General features: G+C 38.0%; 1 protein-coding gene across 13 annotated transcripts in view; it reads left to right on the forward strand.

The window, feature by feature from the left end:
- Nucleotides 1-12284, forward strand: part of LOC136878885 (broad-complex core protein isoforms 1/2/3/4/5) — a 681897-nt gene that overhangs the window by 14448 nt on the left and 655165 nt on the right. The window lies entirely within an intron of this gene.

Here is a 12284-nt window from a genome sequence, read left to right on the forward strand (position 1 = left end):
TTATTCAAGTTATGAATGTTCCCCTTCAAGCTACATACAAACCATTACCCATATTACTATTGAACAAAACATAATTTATAAATCAAGTGGCTTGTCTCTCAGATGGGGAATGCCAACTTCCAGATCAGCTCAGGAACGTTTTGGTTGCTGTAGGAGCGATGGCATAGTTCGGCACCAACCCAGTAGCTTTGATGTGACATTTTGGATGTGTTGTCGAATTTCATCAATGTTTTGAATTTGGATTGTAAATTGAGAGATACCAGATTGTTTACTTTATTATTGGTTGTATGTGAGCGTATGTTTACCAATTGGATTGTGGCCGAAGATAACCCAATGTATGTAGGGTCGAAACTAGTCCCAGTTATATAGAACAATATACAAGCTATTGGTATTGACTAGGTGGACCCTTCTCTGCCCTTTGATATTGATCAATTGTCAGTATGGACCATAATAAAATTCATAACTTATGATCACATAATTGTCTCAAACCGTTCGCCGTTAACATCACATCATAGTCGACAGCGCTTGGAAAAATCACTCATTGCTTTCTTATACATGAACCATGGTATAGCATGAATTTCTTCCTCAATTGCTGTTTTCAGCATGTCATCTCATGGTTTTCGATTGTAACTAAACTTTCTCCTTCAAATGCCCTCTACAACCAATAATCACAGGCTGTGAGATCGGGAGAGGAAGCTGGCCATTCTGTCGGCCCTCCTTTCCACTCACCTATTTGGTTATTCGCAGTTAAAAATTTCCCTCGCCGCAATAGCGTAGTGATGGGGTGCACCATCTTGCTGGAATACGCAATGTTGGTGCTGAACACTGTGCATCACTGTCATCACAATTTCATTGAGGATTTCGTAATACAGTTCACTGTTAACCGTTTCTCCTAAAATTTACAATCATTCCCATCCAATCATTGCCCAGACTGTTACTGATCCGCATTTCATAAGCTTCTCTTCAATAATTTTAGAATTTTCTCTTGCATGACAATGACAATTGTGTCAATTAATATTCCCATTCACCTGGAACACACCTTTGTATGAAAAACGCAATTTTTTGTACCAGGATTTGTCAATTTCACATTCTGTTAACACATATTCACACAGTTGCAACTGCCTGTCAGGGTCATCTTCACTCAGTTCATGAATACAAATCAACTTGAAAGTTCTGTACTTCTCAACATCTCAAAACACAAGACACTGGACTGGCTAATGACAAGTTAACGTGTTGATTTCAGGGGTCTGTTCCTGAATGCTTCCACGATCCTTTCTGTTGTTGCTGCATCGGTGATGCCGCGAGGTCTTCCAGGAGGTTTTCCCTTCTGAATGTTTCCCATTGTTAGAAGTAATTTTCTCCACTTTTCTGCAGTCAGTGGTAGCAATGTTAAGTTAAAATCACGTCTCGCACATCTCACAGCTTCACAATCATTCTGGAAAGCAATCGACCATACAGCTACGGTAACTTGCTACTGCATATTCATCCCCATTTTGTTTAAAAATGTAACCGATTTTGTAGTTGACATTGTTGTGTGTCGATAGTCAGAGGCCTTGACTCTACAACCGTGCCATTCTTCCATCCGTAAGAGTTACAATCAAATGTTAGCAATTAATCTTGCATATAGCTGTATTTCTCACTCACTCTGTATAGCAGTAAGATATATCACGAAAAGGCCATGGGTTCACCATTTTTATAAGGCATGCGACTCTATTGACTGGCATACTCTTTCGAGAATTCTGTGGGAACTTGAACTAGACCAGGAAAGTTTTGGGATCAAGACAGGAGTTATGCAGGGGCATGGATTCTTCCCGTTTCTCTTCAACTGTGCTTTAGAACATACCTTTGCAGCTCAACTGCTCATTGAGTAATTCTGGGCAGCTAACCTACAAGTGAGCTGAGTAACTGCCCTGAGAGAGATAGATATGATGAAGTGGCTGAACAGCAGGGCCAGGCAGGTGTTCTTCACAAAAGAGTAACGTGGGAAAGACCATCTCGCCTAACATTCTCTTGGTGAACATGCATTTAAACATAAAGTGAAATTAATTTTTAAAATAAACAATAATTAAATATTTATACAAGGGTAATTGATTATTTGTCTCCCAAAATCAAAACAAAACTTTGATATTTCCAAATTTAACACATTTGTACAGTAAACAGGTAATTATTCTATCAACCTATAAATGTAAATTATATTTTAACCCACAAAATAAAAAATAAAATGTTGATATATTTGAATACACAGTTTTGAGTAAAGGATTATTTTAAAGTATACAAGTTAATTATTTTCATCTCTCAAAATCATTAAAACCTTGTGTAACACAATATTGTGAGAAAACCGCAATGCTAAAGCCTATGTGTTATACATCAAGAGCAAGGATTACTAGAAAAAACAACATTTATTTCAGTAAGTCCTTTATTTGCATAAAATAATCATTTATTCAAGTAATACGATGCTTAGGTCATTGCATTTAACTGTATTTGGCTGTATGAAACTTGTCTCCAGTGATCTTTCTATGCCAGCCCTATAGAGAGCTCTGTGAAAGTTGTCTAAGCAGATGTTAGTCCGATAGATGGCTCTGTGAAATCAGGTCGGAACATCTTTTTTGTAGGAGCTCCAGTTGGCTGTGGGAAAACATTGTTTATTCAAGTGTAGTATAAATGATTAGAAACAGAGGTGAGATTGCAAGCGCTGCTGCATAGACGAGAATTGCAGCTTTGTTATTACCAGATGGTAAGACAATTCACAAAACGTTTGTTTTGCCAGTTCCAGTAACAGAAAGTTCAGATTCGTGTATTAAATGGAACAACTCAGAAGCAGATGTTTTGCGAAAATCAGCCATTATTATTATTATTATTATTATTATTATTATTATTATTATTATTATTATTATTATTCTTTCTTCATTATGCCCATTTACAGAGCGTGTTGGAACTTGTTAGCTTGATGAAGGTTTTCCTTTCTTCTTCTCCTCCCAAAATCTCTTCATGAACTCGCTATGCTGTTTCTTGCGTTCTTCCGTCCATTGTTTCCTTGTGGTTCTTTTAGCCTTTTCTGTGAACGTGTGCGCTTTGCAACCAGATTCCCAAAAGCCTTGTGATCCCTGATGATATCTTCTGCGATGTTCATTTCTTTTAAGTTCTGCTTTATTTCCTCAAACAAGCTTATTTTGACCTCCTTTGAATTAATTATACCAAGCAGTCTTTTTGCATATCTAGTGTCGTCCATTCTACAGATGTGGCCATAGAATTTCAATCATCTCCTGGGTACGGTATTGGTGAACTTGTCAATTGCTTTGTACAGCTCTACAGTTTTCCTTTTGATCCATATACCATTTACATGAACGGGGCCATATATTTTTATATATTATTATTATTATTATTATTATTATTATTGAACCGCTTGGTGCACCTATACGCCGCACATTTGAATTTTCTGCCTTAAAGTACTCCTCTACAGCTGAAACTCTGAACTTTAAAACTGAATTAATTCAGCCGTTTATCAGATGATGTCACTGTGTTAATTTCGAATTGTGTTTGTTTACTAATTATCAAGAAGTGTGGACATTCTCTCACAGATGTCTCTACCAAAAACTATGATCATTCACCCTGGTGCGAAGTGATGGAACTTTTCTTGAAGATATTTTATATTCATAAGTTTTCCTATAACTAAATTTCGTTCTCTCTTTTGTAGGTTGGCAATATTAATCTTTCTTTCCGCCCGTTTTGAACGTAGCCAATCCCGAATTTCTTTAATTAATTTTGGACCAATCGTGTCCTTCTTCACATTTGATGTATAAACTTTAGCCGACCAATAAACGCATGTGGGTGTGTCTTAATTATTCATGAATTGTCTCGAATCTTCCACGAGGGTGAGAAAGAAATGGGCGGTAAGATTGTCGTATTTGAGGGAGATTTTCATCAAGTTCTTCCTGTGGTATCCAAAGGTAGAAGAGCTCAGGTAATTGAGGCATGTATCCAGAATGCTCAAATATGACAAAAAAATTACAGTATTGCACTTGAAAAAAAAAATACATACAAAGCCTTCCAAAAAGGAATTTGTGGCATGGTTACTACAATTAGGAAATAATGAAATTAAAAGTGAAAAAGGAAATGATATAAGGGTTCCCAGTGACTTCGTAAGTAATGATTTGTTGGTAAGTCATGTTTTTGGCAATTGTATGGACTAATTCTTCAGCTTACTCTAACAGAGCAATTGTAAGTCCCTTCAATGATGATTGTAACAGCATAAATGAAGATGTTCTTCACCTAATCCCAGGATGTTTTAAGGAATACAACAAATTTGATAACCTTTTGTCAAATGATGATGCTGACACAGACTTCGTAAGCTGCATACCAATAGAATAACTTCACTCTATTATGCCATCTGGAATGCCTCCATATGTATTAAAATTGAAAGTTGGTGCAATTGTAATGTGTATAAGAAATATGTACATGGCCTTTGGTTTAGTAAACGGAGTGCGGAAATGATTTTATCTCACAAATTGAAAAGAAATTCGATGTTTGAAATTGAACATAAACAAGTGTAAGCATTAGTTTTTCTGTCTCACATAAAACCAAAAAAAATTTTGGTCCTTTTGAATTTAACACAATTTTCCTTCGTCTCTTGGAAGTAGAAACACAGCACCACCTGGATGCTACCAATTTAGTTACTTTGGGATAAATGTTTTGCACTGGTTGGATGTATAATATAGCTTCTTAAACTGCATCTGACATGCATGATCTTCTTTTAGACTTATTAAGGTTCATTATTAAAAATATTTGCTCTGGAAAGTACGTAGAGCCAAACATTGCAGCAAATTGGCATGTCTTGTGCATGTAGCCGTGGGAACACTTCCTGGCACAAATGTTCTAAAGATCATAGATCTTTTGTAGAATAATATTGATCTTTAAGAATCGCATGACCACCTGCCGGTGGGGGACGCACATGTAGAATACACCCGCGGTATTCCCTGCCTGTCGTAAGAGGCGACTAAAAGGGGCCCAAGGGGCTCTCGACTTGGGAGCGTTGCTTGGCGACCACGGGGCCCTTAGCTGAGTCTTGGCATTGCTTCCATATACTTGTGCCAGGCTCCTCACTTTCGTCTATCCTGTCCGACCTCCCTTGGTCAACTCTTGTTCTTTTCCGACCCCGACGGTATTAGAGCATTCGAGGCCCAGGGAATCTTTCATTTTCACGCCCTTCGTGGCCCTTGCCTTTCTTCGACCGTTACTTCATTTTTCGAAGTGACAGATCCTGTCTTTTTCTCTCTCTCTACCCCCTGTGGGTGGGGGACGCAGACGAAAAATACACCCACGGTATCCCTGCCTGTCGTGAAAGGCGACTAAAAGGGGCGACCAAGGGATGATTGTCTTAGAACCATGAAACTACTTTTGATTAGTACCATCACACAGGGAACATCATGGATCACCTTTACTTGCGAGTAGTGCCACTATATTAGGTACACAATATGTTTGTGATTCGTAGCAGCAGTGCGTGTGGACTGTGGGTTTCCAGTACCCGTGAGTCGTACCCATGTGAGCAACACCACGGGTCTGGGCGTAGCCTGTGAGTTGTATCACTATATGAGCGACACCATGGGTCTGCGTTGCCTGTGATTGGTGCCCACTATGTGAGGAACACCACGGGAATACCGGCGGCCGTGATTAGTACACCTAGGTGAGGAACCTCATCTGTTTGCATTGGCTGTGAGTGGCGCCATTGTGTGAGAAACACCATAGGTCTGCATTACCTGTATGAGGTACAATACTTGTGAGTAGTACCATAATGTTTGGAACACCGTGAATTTACTCTACCTTTGATTAGTACCGCAACTGGAGAAATACCATGGTTCTCCTTTACTAGCAATAAGTGCCATTATGCAGGATCGTTGACATACATATTGGCCCATTTAGACAAGCATCATCGATTCAGGATTGGGCTTTGGAAGCAGTCCCTTGATCAGTAATATTGTTTCTGGGAATGTGAGGCACTGCGCATCTTATCCACTGATTGTTTTAAATTCATATTCGTCAGTTCATTCCTCATCATCACGTTTTGAATTCTGGTTAGTGGATGAATTTTTTATTATTTTTAAATTGTAATTGCATTTCGTCTCATTTCGTACCATAGGGGCCGATGACTTAGATGTTAGGCCCCTCTAAACAACAATCATCATCATCATCATCATCATCAAGAATCGTACGGCTCTGTAATCTGATCAACTCCCCGTGTTAGCTGGCTGTGGCATCCTCAGGCAGAATGGTAAATGGTGTCATCAAAACCATCAATTCATTTTGCATTTCCTCCACTTCTTTGAATCGCCTTTTGAACTGCATGCAAATGGTTCAAAGTGGGAAGCAGAGAGAGGGAGTGAGGGAGGGAACGACTAGTTAAGTGGTGGGAACTACTCTGAGCCAGCACTGAGCCGGCTCAGAGCGCTCTGGCTCGATGGGTGCGGTTTGGGAAGGTATGCAATAGAGGAGATCATCTGAGAATGACAAAACAAACTAGATGGGCAGAAAGTCCAAAGGGACATTTACCTACGACGCAAATGAAAGTGGCTCACTGTAGATTGTTTGACGTTCACAGATAACTTATCTCTGTTTGCGAGCAAATTTCAATTGACAGTGAAGGAGCTCAGTACACTGTCATTAGGCTTCTAAGATGGGATTTCATGCGTCACTAGACAAGACAAAGCACTTCGCGAACATCAGTGACTGGAACAGGGCAAAAATCGAGAAAGTCAGTAGGTTGAAATACTAGGGAGAATGGTCGGAACACTAGGGGTAGCACTAAAATAAGAACAAGTTAGAGCTGGCATACCAACTTACTAAGATTGATTTATTGATTTATTTATCATTGGCAAAGTTATGGCTCGTGGCTCTCTCTTACACTTAACCACATAAATTACAAGGTAATACACATATAGAAGAAATATACTATTCTATTATAAAATCAGAGATAACTAAGCTAAATAACAGATTTGGAGAAAACGTAATGAAGAAAGAATGCAAAGCTCAACAAATTAAAGAAAATAAATCCAGAGCGTCAAAAAAGGAGAGAGAGAGAAAATGGTAATGAATCAGTAAAATACAAACTGAAAAATATAAGCCAGTGCGTAAACAGAATACTATATATAATAAAGTAGCTGAAAAAACAAGTAGCCTATGGCAATAAATGTACATGAGCTAAAAGCTAAATATTATGTACATTTACACTATAAGAAAAAAATAATAACAGTGAAACCTGCCTTCTGCAGAACCTTTATGAACCGAAAAACTGTCCATATCAGAATATTTTCCCACATCCCGTGAATTATAGTTTAATATTCATGTAAGTTTACCTGTATTTAGTGGAACCTGTCTGACGTGGAAACAGAAGGAAAATCTTATATTTTAACGGAAAAATATGTACATTTTCTTCCTAACACTTTTCAGTACATGTGTATTCCGAATGGTAGTGATGGGCAGTGCTCTCGCTTGAGACTCTCGAGACTGACGTCACAGATCTCAATCTTGACCGATTCTCCTGTGCTGCGATCTCTGCAATGTTCCAATAACTATGAGCATAAACTTGATAGTATACCATAAGCACTTATTGCGTGAAATAACGTTCTCATATGGAAACATATAAGCCAGTAAATGTTGTCAAAAGCATGGAAAAGTACTGCATGTTCAACTATGAACCTTTATACCATAAATGAAAGTGAAAACAGAATGTAATTATCTTAAACTGTTCACGACTTATTTAAGGTGGACATCTTAGCTGATTAACCCTGTATAATTTGTGAATAAGGCCCCATTCACAGTACAAACATAACCATAAAATTAACGTAAAATTTGTGGTATTCACAATGGAGGAACGTAACATGGACGTAAAGAGTACACAGCAGCCAATCAAAACACTGTCCTTTTATTCAGCACGGAAATCGGGTTTTAGGGTATCTCGCAGTTTTATATTTTAATATCTCGATGGAATCAAACAACGTGGTAGCGGAATTCATATTACTTCAGACATCTCTAGCTTTTCTGCTGGGAGCTATGTACATGAAAAGGTGAACTAAACAACGGTGCAGAAAATGGGTTCATCCGCATGTACAAAACGAACTGACAAGGGTCATTTCTTAGAGTAGATTACTAAAATCGCCCTGAAATAATCTTCTTTGATTCAAGGGACGAACCCATTTTCTGCACCGTTGTTTAGTTCGCCTAATATTTTTAGGCGTTGCGTGAACATTCCAGTGCGTTGTCCCATCTATTTTATTTCAGGGGTTGGTTTATTGCATTTACTTCCTGGTCTAGTTCACCTAGTTCCTATAATTCATCAACAGAAATTTTGGAATGGGAGTCGTCTTGCAACACATCGCCATCATAATCAAGACCATTTACTCCATCAATTGACGTCTTTTCAGCGGATAATTGTCTTGAAAATGAACCTTTCCCATTTGCATTTAGCAGTTATTGCTGCTCCTCATGTTCTACACTGTCCAACAGGCTCAGAATTCTTTCATTTTCTTCTTCCGTGTCAATGCAGAATGTCAGAAAGCACTGCACAACTGAAATTATGCAAACATTTATGTTCAGAGTATGAATATTTCAGTAACATAAGAAGTCGCACACGGATGAAAACTCCATCTCGCTTTGAAATGTGTGGTGTCGCACACAAATTAATCCGCCAGGTGTTTCACGAAAAGTGTGCTCACACTGACGTAATTGTTTCCAGATTAAAACTTCCCTCACCACTAGCCAAAACTTTGAGGAAAAGGTATTGAGAGGGACAGCCCATAAGCACAATCCTATGACATTATACATTTGTAATTATTTAGAGCCTGGACGAAACTCCGTCTGCGACCTCTCGCTAATGGCATTAATTTTAAGGACTGGTTTCTATGAGTTTCTATTGTTTGGTTGAAAAGTTTCTATGAGTAAAATGGATTAAACCTGCCAAGGAAACCACTTCTCATTCTCAATAATGCCTTGGCCCATTCTGGTGCGGAACAGTTATAAAACTCATGTTTCTCCCTCCTAACATGACTTCAGTATGTCAACCAATGGATCAGGGCATTCTGGAAGAATTGAAGAAGAGATACAGATGTAAACTTTTTTGTTCTCTTGTCTTAGCTATGGAGAAAAGATGTGACATGATCGATAAACTAAAGAAAATTGACATGTTTGATGTAGTAAGGTTGATATCTGAATCTTAGAATGAAATCAAGCAGGTGACAAAGCTGAACGAAGATAAATGAGTGTGAGAGACCTCTCAAGCATTGAAACATTATTCCTGTAAAGAACTAGTCATTTCTTCAGTTTTGAATGCAAGTTTTTTAAATTTTTAATAATTATTTTCAGGTATGTCATACTTTTCTGTGTCCTGTGTTGTGCTAGAATTTTCATTAGAGTAATATGCAGTGAAATGTTATGAGTTTTGAATAACCCACCCCCTATTCCATAAAACTAAACATTTTGGAAATTCTGTACCCTCTCAGTCCACATTAGGTAGAGTTTGCAGATTCGACTGTATTTTCTAAATTTATTTATTCATAAATTGGTTTCAACAACTAAAGAATCTTAACAGTTATAAATCAAGAACATCAGTAAATGGAAAATGTATCAATCCTTCATTGACAAAAATATGGTGAAGCATATGTAAGGCAATCCTATAGCTTCCATTTGACTCCACAAATGTCATATTGTACACATCCGAAAGAAGTAAAGTACTAGGATTATGTGAAATGCAGTGGTAATCAATCATTCATCTAGTATTCATCTCGTAAGATCGAACAACCACTACGTAAGTGCAACTGTCAAGGATATGAGCAGCCTGTTTCAGGCAGAAAAATAAAGAAAGTGGTGCCAGCTAAGAACTCACTGCGAAGACAGTGTTTTGTATGAAGAAGTCAATTGGCGAACAGGTGGATCGAGTCAAGACAAAGCCTCGGTAGTTCTGAATGGTGGGATGCTATTAAAATTGCTGGGTAACATAGCCACTATGAAGGATCTCCACGGAAGGAGTCAGGTAACTCCCATTGCAGACTTTATGACGGGACTGAAACTCTTGCACATGTTCTTGGCTCCTGCCTTTATGGGGATTTCCTGAGGAATGCAAAGTTTCATCCTACCAGGAGCAAGATAGCTCTGGTGACGTATGAGGTCTCTTGTGTTGCAACAAATGAAAGCACAGTGAAACTTCTCCAGGTGACTACCCCTATTTACAACCAGTTTTATTTGGCACAGAATGATATTTTCAAAGGTCCCATGTATTTTCACCCTCTATGATGAGCAACCTGTTCTCTGACCAATGAACATGCAGTTACTCTGAATTGCCTATACTAACTTCTAATATGGCAGAATAGTGTGGTAGATTTAAGCTCTACATATAAAGTTCACCCTTTTATTAGAACATGGCAACCTGATCAAATTTAAATCTACAAAACAGTGCCCCCCTTTTAATAGAATAATTAATTTTTTTTCATGATCATATACTCTTTATTTTATAAAAAATTACTATTCTAGTGGCCTATGTTATAGGAAGCTTGTTATTTAATAAATTCACACATTTTTATTTACTTGAAGGACAAACAGTTTAAATAATTTGAACAATCCGGTTGTAAATCAACAATGTATATCCTATCAGAAGACTAGAAAACTGTGAGGAAAAAATTGCAGAGCAGTGAAGAAGGCACATTCCTACATTGGAATGTTTGGTTCTCATTGTTAGTAGAGAGCGGTGAATGCATCGTCTTTGCAAGTGTGCATAAGAAAAAAGCAAATATTCTTTCACTGGAAGAATGAATTTCTGTAATAAAGGAGAGTGATAAAGGGAGATCTCTCTGTGATGTAGCAAAGGAGTTTAATTGCAGGAAATGTCAAATCCAATATTAGGAATAGGAAGAAAATGTGAATAAAGACATTAAAAAAAGAGAGTGGCTATCATACAAAGAAGTGAACATTGCATTTTTTTCAAGTGGTTTATTCAAGCCTGCTAAGGAATTACCTGTAAATGGAGCATGTTGTTGGAAAAAACCCTCTAATTTGCTTCTGATCTAGGTGAAGTTAATTTCTCTGCAAGTAACAGATGGTTGGATAGTCTTAATCTCCGACACAGTATCGTCTTGCAAGCAGTTTGCATAATATTATGATGTGTAATCCTGTGTTTGTATTAGTGCTAGTAAATACTTTAATATTCCCTTATGGAAGACCGGCCCTCTAAAGGGCCGATTTTTATTTATCTATCATCTAATGAGCTTGAAGATATTTCACTGCAATCATACAGTTGATATCCTGGCAGTCAGTGAGGAAATGAGATGAGGCTTCCTCATTGTTGACACAGTTTGATTCGAAACTTGCTAGTTGACCAGGAAGAAAAGATGATGTTTTACGAGTTCATGGTGAAAGGTGTTACTTTAAGTAGAGTGCAGGATGTTGTGATTTGTAACTAAATTTGTGTTAATGTCAGAGTTAGTGACAGTAACCGTACATCCTTACTCTTTCATTTTCTTTTTTCTTTGTAGTGATGAAAACAATAAAAAATGGGTACTGACTTCAGAATGACAAAAGATGTGTCATGATTTTATGTTAATTAAAGCTAGAATTAAAGCTATGTTTAATAATTTTTCGTTACATATGCTTAAGAACTTCAGCTATTGCCTTTTACTATTCAGCTGCAGACTACACCTGTTCCGTATGGTATAGATCCAGCTATGCTGATCAGGTGAATATTGTCTTAAATGATACATGTAGACTCATCACAGGTTGTTTGAGCTCTGCACCACTTGAAAAAGTGTTCTGTCTAGCAGGTATCTCACCTCCAGATATATGTTGTGAATCTGCAGCCTGACTAGAGAAATCTGAGTCAGTGAACTAGAGGAGCCGTACCTTTTATGGATATCAACCAGCATTCCAAAGGCTTAAGTGAAGAAAAAAGCTTCCTTCATTCAACAAAAAGCCTCAATCAACCACCTTCAAAATTTCAAGTAAATTCATGGTGTTCCATATACAGCTGCCTTGTAGAATGGATGGTATCTTATGAAAGCTTTCCTTCAGGTCCTGAGGAAAATTGGTCAACATGGAAGGCATTCAACAGGCTGTGCACTGGAGTTGGCAGATCAAAGACGACCATGAGAAAGAGGGGATTCACCTGCAACTCAACATTATGTGAATGCAATGAAGAGCATACATGAATACCTTGTCTGCAGGTTGTGCCTAACTACATATTCTCCACAGAACCTGATTGATGCCATCAAGGAAGTGTGCACATTGGCTAGATAGTGGTCACACTACAT

The sequence above is a fragment of the Anabrus simplex genome, chromosome 8, assembly GCF_040414725.1.
Source record: "Anabrus simplex isolate iqAnaSimp1 chromosome 8, ASM4041472v1, whole genome shotgun sequence".
NCBI classification, from domain to species: domain Eukaryota; kingdom Metazoa; phylum Arthropoda; class Insecta; order Orthoptera; family Tettigoniidae; genus Anabrus; species Anabrus simplex.